Source organism: Hipposideros armiger, unplaced genomic scaffold (assembly GCF_001890085.2).
Source record: "Hipposideros armiger isolate ML-2016 unplaced genomic scaffold, ASM189008v1 scaffold_26, whole genome shotgun sequence".
Taxonomy (NCBI): Eukaryota; Metazoa; Chordata; class Mammalia; order Chiroptera; family Hipposideridae; genus Hipposideros; species Hipposideros armiger.
In genome coordinates, this window is record NW_017731376.1 from 1,300,574 (window position 1) to 1,318,160 (window position 17,587).

General features: G+C 40.5%; 1 protein-coding gene across 6 annotated transcripts in view; it reads left to right on the forward strand.

The window, feature by feature from the left end:
- The window catches only part of SGMS2 (sphingomyelin synthase 2), a 107,545-nt gene that overhangs the window by 32,960 nt on the left and 56,998 nt on the right, over nt 1-17,587 (forward strand). Inside the window, exon 1 of one of the 6 annotated variants that reach the window (XM_019636077.1) lies at nt 15,578-15,595. The exons of the other annotated variants lie outside the window; for them this stretch is intronic. The gene's annotated coding sequence lies outside the window, so the exon portion shown is untranslated. Of the gene's footprint in view, nt 1-15,577; nt 15,596-17,587 lie in introns of those variants that run through there. 6 annotated transcript variants of the gene reach the window in all.

Sequence of the window (17,587 nt, forward strand, 5' to 3'; positions counted from 1 at the left end):
TAATACTCCATTGTGTAAATGTACCAAAGTTTCTTAATCCACTCATCACTTTTTAAAGAAATGAGACTTCAACATACGATGTCTGTTTTCTTTCTTTTTTCAAAAGAACAATTACTGAGACTTCTAGAGAGTTTCAGGCTAAAGAGTAGCTTATCTACCTTTATCCAATTCTCTTACGGGGGAATTGAAGCCTGTATTCTGAACTACTACTATCGGACATTTATTCGCTTCATTTAGTTGGTGAACATTTAGTGAGCATCTACTACTCCAGCCACTGTGCTAGGTACTATGGACACTAAGATGGAGGAGACACTGTGACTGCCCCTGAGGCTTCCAGCCCTGCAGAGAGAGCCTTTGATTGTGGAAAGGAAAAAAAAAAAAGTCCAAAAGGAGGAGAAGGGTGGGGAGTTGGGAGGAAACAGAAAGGATTAAACTACCTTAGGCTTCCTCTCACTGATAATGCAAGATCTACTGGTATCCTCCTGGGTCTTGAATTGGGGTTCTTAAATTCTTAGGAGGCTGAACAATGTAAGTGTGCCTTGCTTTTACCTAATAAAAATATTATATACAAGTTTAGCCATTAAGTTAAATAATTTTCAGTGCTCCATGGCGAACTTATTTAAATGAAATCTGGAGAGTAAATTCAACTCAACCAAGATTTATTTGTTGTGAGCAAAGCACTATGGTAGATTTTTAAAAGAATAATTACTATGTGTGAATATTACAATTTGTTAACAATTCCCCATATTATATGTAGTATGATACTTAAGGAAGTTTAAAAGTCTAAGTTAAATCAACTGCCACCCAGAAAAATCACTTTAACACTATATCCTCAATTTCTTTTTCAGCCCATGAACAAATAACGCAAAGAGCTCACATGTATTGAGCTTACTATTTGCCAGGAAGTCTGCCCGTTCGTTGCTTTATACACAGAATTTCCTGTAATCCTCACTTCTAGCCTTTTGAAGAATGTACTATGATTATCTCATTTTTATTGAGGAGAAAACTGATAGAGAAATTAAGTAACTTTCCTAAAGTTGCACATTCAGAAAGTTATTCTCTACAAAACTGGGTTCATTCTTTTTTCCACCCAAGTATGGAGATTTTCATATTACTAAAATACTCACACATCATCATTTATAGTTTTTTATTTGTTTTTTTCTTAAAAGAGTTTACCGGGGAATTGGGGAAGGGGAGCAGTGTTGGGGAATTAGGGAAGGGGTACAGCCAAGTTGTTGTCCTGCAATCTTAGTTGTGGAGGGCGCAGCTAGCTCAGCTCCAACTCCAGTCGCCATCCGGCCGCCCATTGGCAGCAGTTCGCAGCCGCTCAACTCAAGGTGCTGTGTTCAATCTTAGTTGCAGGTGGGCATAGCCCACAATCCCATGTGGGAGTTGAACCGGCAACCATGTTGTTAGGAGCACGTGCTCTCATCAGCTGAGCCATCCTGCCACCTGTTGGCAGCTCAGCTGCAGCTCAGCTCAGGCACAGCTCACTGGCTCATATGGGAATCGAACTGGCAACCCTGTTGCTCAGAGCTTGTGCTATTAACCAACTGAGCCACTTAGCCAACCCAATAGTTTTTTTATTATACAATATGTCTGCATCTCGACTTGTTCAAAAATAGGGGATTGGTTATTTAGTTTCCAGTTTTCATTATTTTAAGTAATTCTGCATTAAATATTTTTCTAGCTATATCTCTCTGTGCACACCCATGATTATTTTAGTAATTATGTGTTTTAAAAAGTGAATTATAATGTTTAATTTAGCTTCCTTTTTTTTTTTTTACCATATTCAGAGTTAGAAAACTTTCCCCTTTCTCTTTAAAATTTAAGAGTTTTAATTTCTGGGTTCTTTTAGTGTTTCTCATAAGAGTTCAGCAATAGGATCAACATTTTCTGTGGAGCTTCACAATAGGTCAGTAGCTCACCACACAAGGGATCTATCTGATGAAAATGGAACACAGAGGCTTTTAAAGAACTATTATTTGTGTTTGTATTGTTGTTATTAGCCCTAGAGCTAACTTCCATCGTGGGAAGGATAGCAGAATGGAGCAATGCTAATTTTGCCAAGCAGTGCTCTAACAGAAATTCTACAGTTTGCTCCCTTAGTACCCAGTAAGATAGGCAAGTTAAAATTTTCAGATATCGCATTTAGCAGGTTTAAAATAAATTCCATCACTTTTAACTAGGTCACCATTTTAAAAACCTTACACATTTTTTGTTTGATCTCTTGAAAAGCATGTCATTGATAAGACATTTTGGGTTGATTTAATGAAAGTTCAAGGAATTTCCATTAGCTAATTTTCATGATGGGTATAAAGCAGATCTTCATTTAAATATTTAAACACTCTCAGGTTTTACTATAATATCATACCCTCTTCGCTACCCTGAGTCAAAATTTTCGCTTTGGGTTGATTTTTTCATTTCTAATGCTTGTTACTTTATCCTCATGGTTTTGATAAAGGATGTGGGGATATGAGTGGTGGTTAATTCAGCCTTTTTATGCAGAAACCCAGATCAGTTCAATTTATTAATTTCTAATAATGACTTGTAATTCAAAGCCGAATTTAAAGAAATAGTAGAATAAAAGTGTAAATAGGATCATCAGTTATTTGCTGATTGGTTTTTTCTTACTGCCAAACCCTCATTTGATTATTTGCTTACAATTGATTCAACCTGACTATTACATGTCTTAGTTTGATAGTGTCACTTAAAACTTTCAAACCAAACTTGTGCACATTGTTAGATTTTTTTTTTAAGGAGAAGCATTGACTCGATTGAATGTCTTATTGTACAACTTTTCCTTCAGTATACCCCTTTGTACTAGTAAAAAAGAATAAGTAAAACACATACTAAAATTGTTAAAGCGGAGGGAAATGGAGATGATAGGTAACAAAATCAAGGCCCAAGAGGCAGAAAAGACGGCCAGCTGCTAACAGTCAGGTCAAGTGAAAGAAGGGCCCTCAGGTGTGTTCCACTTCTCTGCCTGGTAGTCCCTATGCTGAGACTCCTGTGCAGTGATGCATTTTGACTGTGGAAAGAGAGATGCCCAGATGTCAGGGCCAGCCTCAGACAAAATTGAGCAGGAACTGACATACCCACCTTAGGCATTCTCAACTCTTAAGTTTGAGGAGAGTGCATATTCCTAGTCAATTGAAATCGTGGAACCAGAGGCATCATATTGGGTTGTTGGGAAAGTCATGATGCATTTTTGCATTGAAAAACAGAGAAAAATATGCCATGACTTCCCCGACGACCCAATATTTATAAAATTGGGGAATAAGCAATCACCTCCTTCATGAAAATGATTAGAAATGAAAATTGCATAAGAATTAAACTTTTAAAAAGCTTTTCTACATAGTGGAAAGGACTGATGGGAAGGGCAGCCCTGGAGGTGGGAAAAGACCTGCAGAAAGAAAGATGGGACACTGCCAAAGGCAGATTCTGTGTTCCTGGAGGAGTGTATGTCCTCTCAAGGCATACTGGGAACTGGATTCTCCTGTTGGAACTGAGGTCCTGTTGTATGATCCTGGAGGGGGTGGCAAGGGTGAAAATGTGTGTTGGGGACATCTCTCAACTGCTCTGCTGAGAATCATTCTGAGAAGCTATCTCTTAACACACACCCCACCTCGATGGGTTAAGGACACTTTTCCTTACCTGAGAATTCCTTTAATTATGTAGTCTGATTTAATGCCTAGAGAAAATGTGAAGGAATGTGTTTTTTAATTTTGGGGTAGGGAGGAGGGTCAAAGAAAGAGTAAGTGGTTTTGGGTCATGGACCACTTAATGAATTGGGGTACGATGCAGGGATACCTTTAGATAGCAACCCATCTCCAAAGAGAAGTAGAGGCCTTTAATGAAAAGATGGCAGCAGGAGTTGGAAGTGTAGCTAAGCCTTTGAAACAGAGGGTCCACACAGGGAGATGCCAAATGCTCAAGTGGTTCTCCAAGCCTCATACACAGAGCTGGAGGTAGTGTGGTAAAATGTGAAGTAATGGTAGATGCTCTGCGGTAGATGCTAGTGAAGATCAAATGAAATGCTGTCTTCATCTTTGGGCAGCTCTGCAAAATAGAAATGGTGTTATCTCCACTGTGGAGATAGAAACAATCTAGAAAGCTTTAATGTACTCAAGGCTGCAGAGCTGGGAGGAGGTAGAGCAGGGAGGGATGTGAAGCCAGAGACAGCTGATTCTCATGCCCAGGGAGCTGCCCAGGATCCTTCATGGCTTTCCATAATCGCCCACTAGTTTCAGAGATATGGCAGTTTTGTTGGGATATAGTTTCACACGGGGCTGTAGGTCTACCACCCCATCTCCTGGAGTGTTTCTTTGGTCGGTGCTGCTTTAAGGTCATGAAGTAATAATGCCAGAAAGACGAAGGCCCGCTGGCCCACGCCAGCGTGGACTTGAATCCCAGCACTACTGCTATTGACCGCTAGGTGACTTTGAGCACCGTCCTCAGATGAGCCTCCATTTCCTGGCTGTAAAATGGAAATAAAGTAGTATTTACTTCATAAGGTGACTGTATGAATTATATAACTTTATGTGTGTAAAACATTGAGAGTAATGCCTGGTTCGCAGCAAATACTGAGTGGCTCAGCTATTGTTATTTGTTTTTGGCATATAAGCTGTACCTCTACCTTTTACAACAAAGGGCTCAATTCTGTTACCTGAAAAATCAAATTATTTCTCATCCAGGTGGCTTGTTTCTTTTGTACTAGAATAGCCATTTGTCACATCTCACCTGTAGTGGTCAGGCCTGGGTCCTACCCCTCACCCTACCCTCCTCCTTTCCTTCAGGGTTAAAATAAAAATACTGAAGTCGATTGTACCCTGCCATTGAATTCAAGAATGTTCGTAAGAAGTTTATAACCTCAGCTGTGAATGCAGCAAAGCTTTCAAAGCTGCAATCCCAATATGCCGGCCCTCTCAGCAGATGCAGGGAGCATTAGTGTGGTACAACTGCCGCTGTCCTTTACGGAGCTCAGCCTTCTGGGGAGTTTTGTACCATGGACACCACTGTCCCAGAGAAGGCTGGGTCATTAAGAATCAGAAACCCTACTGTCCTCCCCAGTGTTGTGCGTCTTTCTTTAGGAGGCCCTGAGACAGTTTATCTAACACAGCTGCTGCTGTTTTCTGGTGTTTGCATTTGGTCAGGGAGTTGCTTAAGCATCCAGTTATTACTACCCCAGTAGTTGCTATCAAACTTTAATAGCGAAAAAGGGCATTGTTTTTGTTCAATTATATATAAATATACACACACACACACACACATAGACACACACACACATATATATACACACACACATATGTATATATATTGTATATATACATATGTATACACACATGTTTGTGTTTCTATATAATAGCATATCCTCTATGATGGGTTAGTTAGTACTAAGAAGTACATTTCCTTGGAATATAGCTTGGCTGACAAGTTATAAGCAGCTTGCAGGAACACTTAAAATTTAAGTTAACAAATACTTATAGCGCTCACTTTGTGCCAAGATTTGTTTTGAGCCTCTGGAACAGCGGTTCTCAACCTGTGGGTCGTGACCCCTTTGGGGGTCAAACAGGGGTCGCCTAAGACCATCGGAAAACACATATTTTCGATGGTCTTAGGAACCGAGACACCGCTCCTCTATCCATCTCCAGGCCCACATGCAGATACACCCACATACGAGTACCCGGCATGATGACATCATCGTGCCAACCCCATCACATACACCCCGTACAAATACAGGTGTATGTGACAGGGTTGGCGCCATAATGTACTTACACGGACCAGTCACACGTGTAGAGAGCAGCTACTGTGTAGAAAGCAGCTGCTGTGTTGAAATTGGAGGTAAAACGACACTTCATGAATTATAAATATTTCACAATATATAATTACATATTGTTTTTGTGATTAATCACTATGCTTTAATTATGTTCAATTTGTAACGATGAAAATACATCCTGCATATCAGATATTTACATTACGATTTATAACAGTAGCAAAATTACAGTTATAGAGTAGCAACGAAAATAATTTTATGGTTGGGGGTGACCACAACATGAGGAACTGTATTAAGGGGTCGCGGCATTAGGAAGGTTGAGACCCACTGCTCTAGAACTGTTAGTGGTGTCCTACTCCTAAACCACTGTGAGGCAGATATTATCATACCCATCTTAGGGTCCTGATTTGAAACACCGAGAGGTTAAGTCACTGGCCTCAGGTAACACAGCAGCATTAGGTTCTAAAGGAGACAGCTTGGCTGCAGAGTCTAACCCCTGCACTGGCATGGAATCTGGCACGTGCCTCACAGTTGGGGCCCCATTTGTGTCCTTACACTTGCAGTTTTATCAAAGGAAAAGTCACAACTGTCCAAACGTTCATATCAGCTCCTTATGAGTTACCATGTGGAGGACTACAACTGGGTCATGTAGTTCATTATTGTTACTGAAAGCTGTTGGCACTTAATTTTCAATATGGTGTCGTCAAACATTTCTCGCTAAAGGCTCGGAGTGTTTGGTCTGTTTATCAGGTCTGGTGGGGACCTGGGAAAGGAGCCATGTGTGCTCCCATCACACTGATCCGCACGCTCAGCTCAGCAACAACAACTGCAGCCTCGCGCCTGCTGTTCTAACTCACCGACCTTATTTTTTTAGTTCTAGGGCTTTCACCTATTGTAACTTAAAATAGTTCAATATCCTTATTTAAGGAGAGTAGCTGGTACATATGAGGCTTATTGGGCTGTTTTCTAATTACTATTGAAGACGGTGATAGGCCAAATAATGCCCCCTCATCCCCCAAAGTTATTCACACCTTAATCCCCAGAACCTGTGAATCTGTTATTTTACATGGTAAAGGGGAATTAAGGCTGCAGGTAGAATTAAGGTTGCTAACCAGCTGATGTTAAGATATGGAGATTATCCTGGGTTATCTGGGTGAACCCTTTGTCATCACAGGGTCCTTATAAATGGAAAAGGGAAACAGAAGAGTGAGAACCAAAGATCAACTATAGGGGGAAAAAAAAAAAGGAACCAGACAGTTGGCTTTATTAGAAAGACCATTGCTGGCTTTGAAGATGAAAGGGGACCACAAGCCAAGGAATGCACTGTCTCTAGAAGCTGGAAAAGACAAGGAAACAGGACCCCTAGGACCTCCAGAAAGGAATGTAGCCCTGCTGACACTTTGATTTTAGCCCTGTGAGACCTATTTTGTGCTTCTGGCCTCCAGAACTGTAAAAAAATAAATTTGTGTTGTTTTAAGCCACTGAGTTTGTAGTAGCGTATTACAGCAGCAACAGGAAACGGATACAGAGAGTTACTAGAAGGATCTGTGTTTTGATTTGTTTCTCATGCCAGCCTTGGGAAAGGGCTACCTAATCTCATGATTTATTGTTATGGACACATCCAGCATAGCAAGTATTTACCTTTTGAGGGCTATTTTTTTTTACATGTAACATTAACCACTTTGGGGCAGGGGGAGTTAACTTTGGGTAATTTCTGTAACTAGCCAACATTTAAAATGACATTACCAAGGTTTCAGCAAAAGTCTTATTGATTCTGGAGCAGGTCTAGCCACCTCGGGCCTTTTTCAATCGAGTTGCCTAACAGAAACGTGGCTCTGCGTCCCACGTGGTGGTCATCAAATCTTGCCTTTGTTTGCGGTAAGATGATAGCTCAAATGTGGTGGCAGTGATGGTGGTGGAGATTATCACATGAGTTTTGACTTCACGTTCCCTTTACATTTTTTTTACTCTTTTGTTTGCTCTGCTTGCTTAGCAACATTATTATGTATTCTCTGAAAGCAAAGGCACATCTATACAAGGGCTTCCCACGTTGTAATGAATTAAACAAATAATGGTATCATTCATTGGATCATCTGTATAGTAAATACCTCGAGGGCTCTAGGTCCTCAGAGTAGATGGAAGTGTCAATTGCTGAAATTAAAAATAACAAGAATTATCATCATGGATGGAGTTAGTTTGTTTTCTTAAGAGATCCTCCAATAATAATCCTACATTGTGATTTGGAGGCAACTTCCTGCAGTTAAGAGTCTCCATTGTACAATGTAGAAAAAACACCAGTGTAAGAAGTAAAATCTTGGGAATCTTCCTGTCTTAAGAAATGAAATAACGGATAATGTAGGATTTTTTTCAAAACTAATTTTAAGGAAATATGATGGAAAATTGGCTGGATGGTGTAAATATATGTATGACAGTTTCTAGGGGAGAAGAGACTGTCTTGGGTAGAAGTATAAAAATATGAGAAACTCTTAAAACCATGAGATAAGATATTTTCATATTTGTAATTCTTTTAAATTACAAATTTAAAAGATATGGAGTCACTTTGTTAGTTTAGGGGAAAATAAATGTGTACATATACACATATACACATATTATACATACATACATACATAGTCAATTTCCTCTTATAAAGGTGAAGGTTTAGAAAAAACTCAAATGATGTGAGTGAAGGAAAGTTTTTTTCTGTGTTCCAAAATGCATTCTCAGGAGATTTTTCTAGCCCCTCACTTCTCTGCCTAGAAAGTTCTGAAGACATGGCTCTGTGGGTGTAGTGCCCCCACAGGACTCTGACTCAATTGCTTGCATTTTATCCTCATCAAGCAATTGTTGATTAATAGCTTGATTGTCCCTGCCAGTACTGCCATAGCAGAAGGAGGATGTCTTGGCTGTGTCTATGGCCGAGTAACTTCTTCACTCGTCGTCATCTCCCAGCCATCATTGATAAATTAATAGATCCATGTTTCCTGTTACATCTTTTGTTAGAACAAAGCAGAGCACCAGAGCTGCTCTCTCCTGGGTGAACTGATGAAATAGTTTCTGAGCTTGCAAAGCCCAGACCCTGGACCAGTTGCTGATCTACCCCTAGTTGCTAACCATCCCATAAGAACCCAGTGCTGTCCAATGGAAATATAAAGGGAGCCACACATGATAGCCACATAAATCATTTCAATTTTCTAATAGCCACATTACAAAAAGTAAAAACAAACAGGTGACATTCATTTTAAGAACATATTTTATTTAACTCAAAATATCAGAATGTTATATCGAATAGCAACTATAATCAATCTAAAAATTCCTGAAAGTTTTACATTTTTTCCTAAGTCTTCAAAATCTGGTGTGTATTCTGCATTTACAGCACATCTCAACTTGGAATGGCCACATTTCAAGTGCTCAATACAATGTGTGGCAGCTACTGTGCAGCATGGACCAGCCTTATACTTAAGGAATCCCTACATGAATCTGAGGATAATCCCTTAATAGTCCAATGACTGCTATATTTTAAAACGGAAGTATGTCATGGAGTCGCCTTAGTGAGCAACAGAGAAAACTAGGTCTGGTGCCTTTTGCGAGAACAAGGGAACAGGCTGAATGGTACAGCGAAACATCTCTGAGGTTACCTGTCATGTAAATTTATGAACTTCAATACCTAGAGGTGTGTCTGAGCCTATAAATGGAGTATTTAGAATATTAGATTCATGCATGTAGAAAAGACAGCTAGCAGATGCCTGTGTGAGCTATGATAGAGTAGGATATATGCATGATCTGACCTGGTCTCAGGCCCAGTGCCTCACATGTGTAACTCCCATCACCTTGCTGTCTACCTGTTTATCCACCACCACCTGCCCCCTTCCTTGCCTGTTTCTAAGCATAATGTTGACTAATTTGTGCTCTTGTTCACTTGCTGATTGTGACAAATTGGGAAGCAAGGCCACGGTAAAACCTAGATCAGAGAAATCATTACTTGATATCAAATATCAGTCTGCCAGGAACAGATAAGATTAGGATGTAAGAAGACTCAGGCACAATATGAGAGAGAGGGAGAGAGGAGAGGAGAGGAAGGAAGGGGATAGTGTAGTTCTATGGGGGGAAAATAACTAAATGCATAGGAAGGGTTTCATTGCAGAGGATTTTATAGCAAATAATTCCCCCAGCCACTGGGCAAACCACTGTTCTCACCAAGTTCTTACCAAGTTCTCACCATAGTTTGCTTTGAGTCTCATAAACATATTGACTTTATCAAATGCGTGCACTACACAGATGGCTGAAACAGAGTCCAAGCCCTCCTTAATTCCTTCTGAAATTGATTCATTCATTCAACACAATTTTTCGAGCACTTGCCATGTGCTAGATAGTCTTTCTTTTCTTTCTTTCTTTTTCTTTCTTTCTTTCTTTCTTTCTTTCTTTCTTTCTTTCTTTCTTTCTTTCTTTTTATTGGGGAGTTCTGGAAGGTGAACAGTGTTGGGGAATTGGGGAAAGGGAACAGCCAAGTTGTTGTCCTTCAGTCTTAGTTGTGGAGGACGCAGCTAGCTCAGCTCCAAGTCCAGTCGCCATCCGGCTGCCCATCAGCAGCAGTTCGCGGCCACTCAGCTCAAGGTGCCGTGTTCAATCTTAGTTGCAGGTGGGCGTAGCCCACCATCCCATGCGGGAGTCGAACCGACAACCTTGTTGTTAGGAGCATGTGCTCTCACCAGCTGAGCCATCCTGCCACCTGTTGGCAGCTCAGCAGCAGCTCAGCTCAGGGGCAGCTCACTGGCCCATGTGGGAATCGAACCAGTGACTCTTTGCACAGAGCTCGTGTTCTTAACCAACTGAGCGACTCAGCCGGCCCCTAGATATTATTCTTGATTCTAGGAATTCAGTGAACAGTAGTTAAGGTGGCTACCCTAATGGAGATTGTCAGAGTTTCTGTGGTGAGAGGGGAAAAGGTGTTGGAAAAGGAGGTTGAGCAGGTGATAAGTGAGTAAAACCAATAAACAAACAAGATAAGTGCAGATTTGGACTTCTTTAAAGGAAACACAGTGACACCGCAGAGAGTGACTGGGGAAACCTGCTCTAGCACCATCAGGAAGGATTTGTTGGAAGAGGTCAGACTTGTGCTGAGATGTGAAGGATAAGAAGGAGCCAGCAGAGGGAACAGCGTGTGCATCTGCCTGAGAAGGGAAAGTGCTAGGTTACACAAGGAAAGGGAGAGAGGCCAGCTTGGCCGCAGTGTCTGGGCAGGAGAGAGTAGTCAGCTAAGGTGGCAAGGCAGTCAGGACCAGGTTGGATAGGGCCTGCAGGCTTTGTAGAAGGAGCCTGAGTCTACTTCCAAATGCAATGAGAGGGCATTGTGAAGTGATCCAAGGAGAGGGACGTGATGTGGTTCCCATTTGTAACATCTCGCTGGCTGCTGGGCAGAGTGGAGTCGAAAGGGGCAGAGTAGAGGCAAAGCGATCAGTTATGAAGCTACTGGAAGCATTCTACATGAGAAGGGAGGTGGCATGGAGTGGCAGTATTGGAGATGGAGAGCAGTGCATGGACTGGAGAGGTATGGGGATAGAATCAAGAAGACTTATGAAGGCGTTTGGATGGGTGACATGAGTGAGTAGGAGAGATCAGGCAGGATTCCTGGTGTTTTGGTGGATGATGGGGTTGCAGGGAATAGAGTTCTGTTTTGGCCATTGGTTAGCTTGAGTTGCCTGTTAGGCATCCTAATGGAGATAGATGCCAATGGACCAACAGTGATTAAGAGACCTGCTTTCACGACAAGATCAGGGCCAGAGTTGTCGCAGCATAGAAGTGGCAGATAAACTTATGGGAAATCTAGGATTACCCAGGGAGACTTTGTAGGCAGAGAAGAGAGACAGAGAGCAGGCCCTGAGGAATAAGAGTTAATAGATCAAGTGGGAGACTGGAGTAACCCGTTAGGGAGGGGGAGGCCAAAAGATGCCAACCAGAAGCACGTGTTTAAAGCAGGATGGAGTAATCATCTCTGTTGTAAGCTCTTGAGGAGTTGAGCAAGATGAGAACACAGTGTTTGTTGGGTTTTGCAATGTGGGGGATCCCTTTAGCTGGTGATCTTGAGTCATTTTTAGAGGATAAGTTAAAAGCACAAATGAATTGACCTCCGGCATCCCCCTGTCTGGAGCTTTCCTCACTGTCTCCCTTCTCCACTTCACCCCTGTGGGCTTGGTGTCCCCTCTTTGTTCCAAAGTACTTAGGCCTTTCTCTGTCATAGGACTACCCTATTGAAATATGATTTTGTGTCGAAATTATGTTCCTTCTAGGCTGAGCTCCTTGTGAGCAAAATGTATGCTTTTTTTTCTTTTCCTAGCATGATGTAGACACTCAATGCATATTTCCTGAATTAATGAGTTGAGTATTCTCAAACACGGCTTTTTGGCTTGGATTATTTACCCCTCTATTGTGTCAGGCAGAGGCCAATGAAGAGCCCAGTTTTCCGGATTCTCAGTCTGCTGCCCTCTGCCTTCTGTAGCCGCTGCCCTGCCTGGGCTGAAGATATCTTTGGCCCAGAATTGCCCCTTCTGCCCTCTCCCCTTCCTCCTCCCTCCTCCTCGCCGCTTCACAGTTGCCCGTGATTGATTTGTAAAGCTCGCTTAGCTCTAGCCTTAGCTCCAGGCCTCTCTTCTTAGACCCTGTACCTTCTTGGGAGCTATAGATGAACACTTACAGAAATCCCTTCTCTCTGTTTCAGAAACCTCATCCCTTCCCCACCTCTGTTCTGGTTAAGTCACTGCAGTTACTCCATGCGTTTCACCATTTTTGAAACTTTTCTTTGCCCTATTGCACAATTAAGTATCTTAAAGTAGAAACTGACCGTAGCAACCTCAAAAGGGTTCTTTTTAGCAAGTTTTCCTTCCTGGTTATTTTCCCACCAAAGCTGTGTGGAAGTGGTTTCTTGTTTTTTGTTTTTTTCCCCTCCTTCTACACTGTTAGAGCTTTGTTTTCTACTTCATTATCCTCCTGTGGCAACACCCCAATTATACTAGTTGCTGTGGAGATATTAAGTGTATTTGCTAATAATGGAGGTTATTCCTTTAGGTGGAAGAAGAGAAGCAAGAGGAGTTTGTAAATCTTGTTTTTGTGCAGGTGTTTCCTAGTAACAAAAATAACCAAGTGGTACTGGATAGAGACTGGGGTCCAGAAATGTCATGTGGGGTTGGCTCATGTTTTTAGAAAGGATTGTTTTTCTCAAAGAAGATATTAATTTAAGCTTCTGGCCCTATTAGAGATTAATTCCATATTTTAATAATTTACTATTCTTTAATTTATATCCTTTCTTTAATAAGATGTGGCCTCATTGGGGCAAAATCTTTTGTGGACTTTATCATTTAAAATTTATTTCTTAAAACCTTTTATTTTAAAACTTTACTGAAGGAGACACACATTTTTAATATTGTTCATCTGATTTTTATTTCCTGAAATCTTGCAGTTTTCCTTGGGCTTTATTACAATTAAATAGTCCCAGTGTATACCTATTTATCTGGGTGTAACTATTAGTAAGGCTCTCAAAACTGGCCTGATTAGGATGTTAAATGATATGGTCACCCTAATTAAAGACCATACTTACTAGACAACTGATGGAATGGAGTATTTTTTGTTTTAATCCACATAGTTTTTATATGTAAATATAGATATATGGATCTATGTGAATTTTATACATGCATGCATGCATACACACATTCATGTGTATGGTTTTTTTTACCTTTTCCAACTAAACGTGTAGTTTAAAACTTGTTGAATGTCTTGATACTGTAGAAAGACACACACACACACACACACACACACACACACACACACACACACTAGTTGTAAACATGATCTCCTCATGTTATATTTTCACTAAGATCCATTTCACTATAATAGTGCCTGAACCGGCTCCTCCTAACCCGGCAGAAGCTATTTTCAGGGGGATAATAACGTCCAAATGTTACCCGTTCTGGTTTGAAATGACTCCCATATCTCAAGTTTGCTTTCCCTCTGTCCAATGTAATTACTTGCTCACCTCTTGTTCACATTAGTTTTCTGCCCCCTGCATGTGGAGTGGGTACATGTCCTAGACTGTTCCATTGCCTCATCTCTCTATTAGCAGCTCAGTGAATCATGGACCTGAAACAGCCACTGGAATAAGAAAGGAAAGGTCTTTTAAATTCTTGGACATCTCAAAGAGTAAAAAATGCCATGTTGATATTCAATCTTGCATTTAAAAAAAAATGCACATTCCTTCTCCAACCCATCCCCCTTAATAACAAGTTTATTATTGTAAAAACTCTAAAAACCATACTAAATTTTTTATAATTCATCAAGGATTTGGGGGAAATTCTCTGGCAGGTTATCCTCTGGGGCCAAGGGGTCCTTGAAGTGATTTTAAAAGAGCTAGTGAATTGCTAGTATTGAATTCCATTTCTTGGGGTTCATCTCTAGAAAAGGGTACTGATGCACCCTTCAGTGTGTTGGGAGAGTAAAAGTTGGAGAAGAGGAAGGGCTTGGCAGGAACCTGTGAGCACCCATTTTGTGCCAGGTTGAGTGTAATGTTGTAAACAAACAGACATGGTCCCTCCCCTCCTGGAGCCTGCCACCTAGTGTGGGAGACATCCAATTAAAACAAGGAAGCAAGTATAGAACTACAAATTGTGAAAGTGGATCAATAGTGTTGAGAGAGAATGAGAGGGCAGACCTATGTTAGACAGTGGTCAGGAAAGGATCCCTTTCAGGAAGGAGCATTAAACTTGAGAAGTGAAGGATGAGAAGATATAGTTGGAATCCAACCAAAAAAACCTATAATGTTGGTGGTATAATCAAGATGAGACTTAGGTTAAGTAATTTGTTCAGGGTAATTTAGCCAATTATTAGCAAATACTGGGGGTGCCCAAAAATGTATACATACGACTTGTAGTCATCTTTTGCTGTCGGTATATATTATTACAATTTTAATAGTTTTTTCCTTTCTTAAAATGTGTATACATTTTTTTGACAACCTCTGTATAAAGCTCTCTGTGGGTTCCTCTATCAGTGTTTCTCAACCTTTTTTTGTTGTTATTGTCTTTTTAGATAGGTTTTTCTTAACCACGCCCTCCCCACTGTGAAATTTTAATGCTCTTTGGATGATCACAAACCATTTTTTTTACCCTACAGGCACCAATTTTCACCATTGAGAATGCACACTCTATCATTTGTCTGTGGGGCTTATTTTGGGGCAGTCAGAAATAGGCTTTTATTGGGTTTAGTATAGTATCCTTGGATCTTCAACTGGATTTTAAGTTCCTTAAGGCTTAGACCATCTCTAGTAGGGACAACAGTAATAATAGATGCCACTTACCATGACACTTTTTTTTTTTTTAATCTTCCATGAGGTTGGGAGGGGTGGAATAAAAATATTGGAAGTAGAGAATGGAAAATCATTAAATGGTCTAGTTAGTCTAATTTTACATTTAGATGAAGAAACTATGATTACTAGGAAAGTCAGCATTAATCGCTCTTTAACCCAATTGGTGCCATTTCCAGGGACATTCTTGGTAAGCACCAGATTCAGGAAGATAGCAATTGTCAGGAGGATGAGTTCAGGTTTTAGTCTGTAGCCTAAAAGATTTGGATTTGCACAAAGTGGCAATCATAGGAAGATTAATTTGGCAGACTCTTCCCATGCTTTTCTGAAACATGATGACAGTCATAACAAGTGATAAAAAGGAAAAAAATCTGATTAACAATTGCTTCTGTGTTTCAGAGGCAGCACAACATTTGTCTACAAAGACGTCTTTATAGGAATCAAGAAGAAACGTGAACTGGAGTTATAGAATACTGGTAACTTTTAAGAGAAGGAAATTAAGAGGATGATATAATTTCTTTTTCACTGAGATTCTTTTTCAGTAAAGGTTGAAATTATACATGTCTACAGGTCTATAGGACATGGGTTTATTAAGAATAATTCATGTTATATATTTTAGATTGGGAGGAATATATTTGAAATTCGGTGAAGGAATCAATACTATTCTGAATCTTTTTCTGTGTATCTGTCCTGTGTATAATGTGTGTTGTGTGAGAGAGAAATTTAGCTGAAGCTAGCTCTAGTTATCTGGCAAATAGTCATGGAAACTGGAGTAAGGCGTACCTGTCTTAATGAACTGTCTTGTGATTTCCAATCATGCCTCAAAGAATTTAGGAGGTAGGCTCAGTCTATCAAACAGACTTAACAAGTTTTTCAGTGATTGCTTCCTTTTTATTGTTTCTTCATCCACCACTAGTCACTAATACTGTAGATCTTAATTTTTTTTTCAAGATTCTTTAGCCAGTGGTGTAATGGAAGCCTTTAACCCTTTTAATCTTTATTTTCATTCTTTTGTTTTCCTTCTTGACAAGGCAGTTGCCTTCAGTAGGTGAGCAAGGAGCAGGAAAATTCTGAAACGACAACCAAAAGGATGAAATTGATAAAAGTTCTTTCTAAATGTTTCAGTAGAAAAGACAAAATAAAGGTCATATATGGTGTTAGTCCCTGAATTTCATTTCTGTTCTTTTTGCCCCATTTGCACAAGCATTTGACTAGCCAGCTATATTAACTGTTGGTTTATAAACCAGGAAGTATTACTAATCATTTGTAAATATTGTGCCTGGAAACGGAAGTAGTGGAAGTAGTGTGGTATCAGCTGTGAATTGCCATGGACACAGTTGTTATTGAGAACTAAGGTGATGGTGGGACTACAACGGGAAGTTGGAGGCAGAGCTCTGAGGTCCAGCGTCCTTAGAATCCGCCTCCATCCTAAGGATGCTTTCACAGGAAAGAGCTCCAAGATCCCACTCCCTGTGGGTTAGGCTGAAGAATGAAATTACTGCGCAGTGGAGTGCTACTTTCCGGAAGGCATTCAGGGTGACCAACCAGGTTCCATGCTGTTTGAAATTGAGATGTTTTCATTTAAAATCACAGTATAAAAAAATTTACATGGAATTTTGCACATGGCAGAAAGATATCTTTTGGGACCTGGCCGTTATTTCTGTAGTCAAATTTCTGTCTGATTGGCAGATACATTTCATGTTAGCTGCCTCCTCTTAGCTGATAGCAAGGCTCTTGGTAGCAGGGTTCCTTGAGGCATGCATCTTGGGAACTCTGCACTTACTGGGCTCCATTAAAGTGAGTCCTTGCCTATGAGAAAGTTCTTAAGGCATGCCAGGAAGATGTCATTTAGGAAGCAAAACAAGTCTTAGGTGTAGTTTCATCAGGGTACTGTTTTGCAAATGGCACATTGCAGATTTGTGCTAAGCCTCCTCCCTGTATGTGCTTATGCTGCGCGCTGAATGAAACCTTTAATTTCAGTAGGGATAAGGTGGGCCCTGCCATTTGGGTATACAAAGCATTGCCTTCATGTCTGTTGGAATGAATAAGTACGTAGACTATGAAAACCTGTGAGGGCAGTGATGCAGTTACAGATCTAAACATGTTTTACCACAAACTGGAGTACTGCAGTGACCACAGATGTTGTTTCATCGACATTCAGCAGTGTTTAGAATGCTCTCTACACTTAGAAGGTTTAAGTGCTTTTGAATTATAAGGCAGATTTAGACCAGTGGTTGTGCTGGAGCAAATGTCCTTGTTCTTAAAAGACATAACTGAGCACTGTTTTGCCATTAATGTTTGAGTGTTGCTTCACAGCTTAAATCACAATATTTGGAGTGTTTCTAATTTTTTTTTTTTTAGATTTTTTTTTATTGGGGAATTGGGGGGGATGGGAACAGTGCTGGGGAATTGGGGGAAGGGGAACAGACAAGTTGCTGTCATTTTTGTTCTTCAGTCTAGTTGTGCAG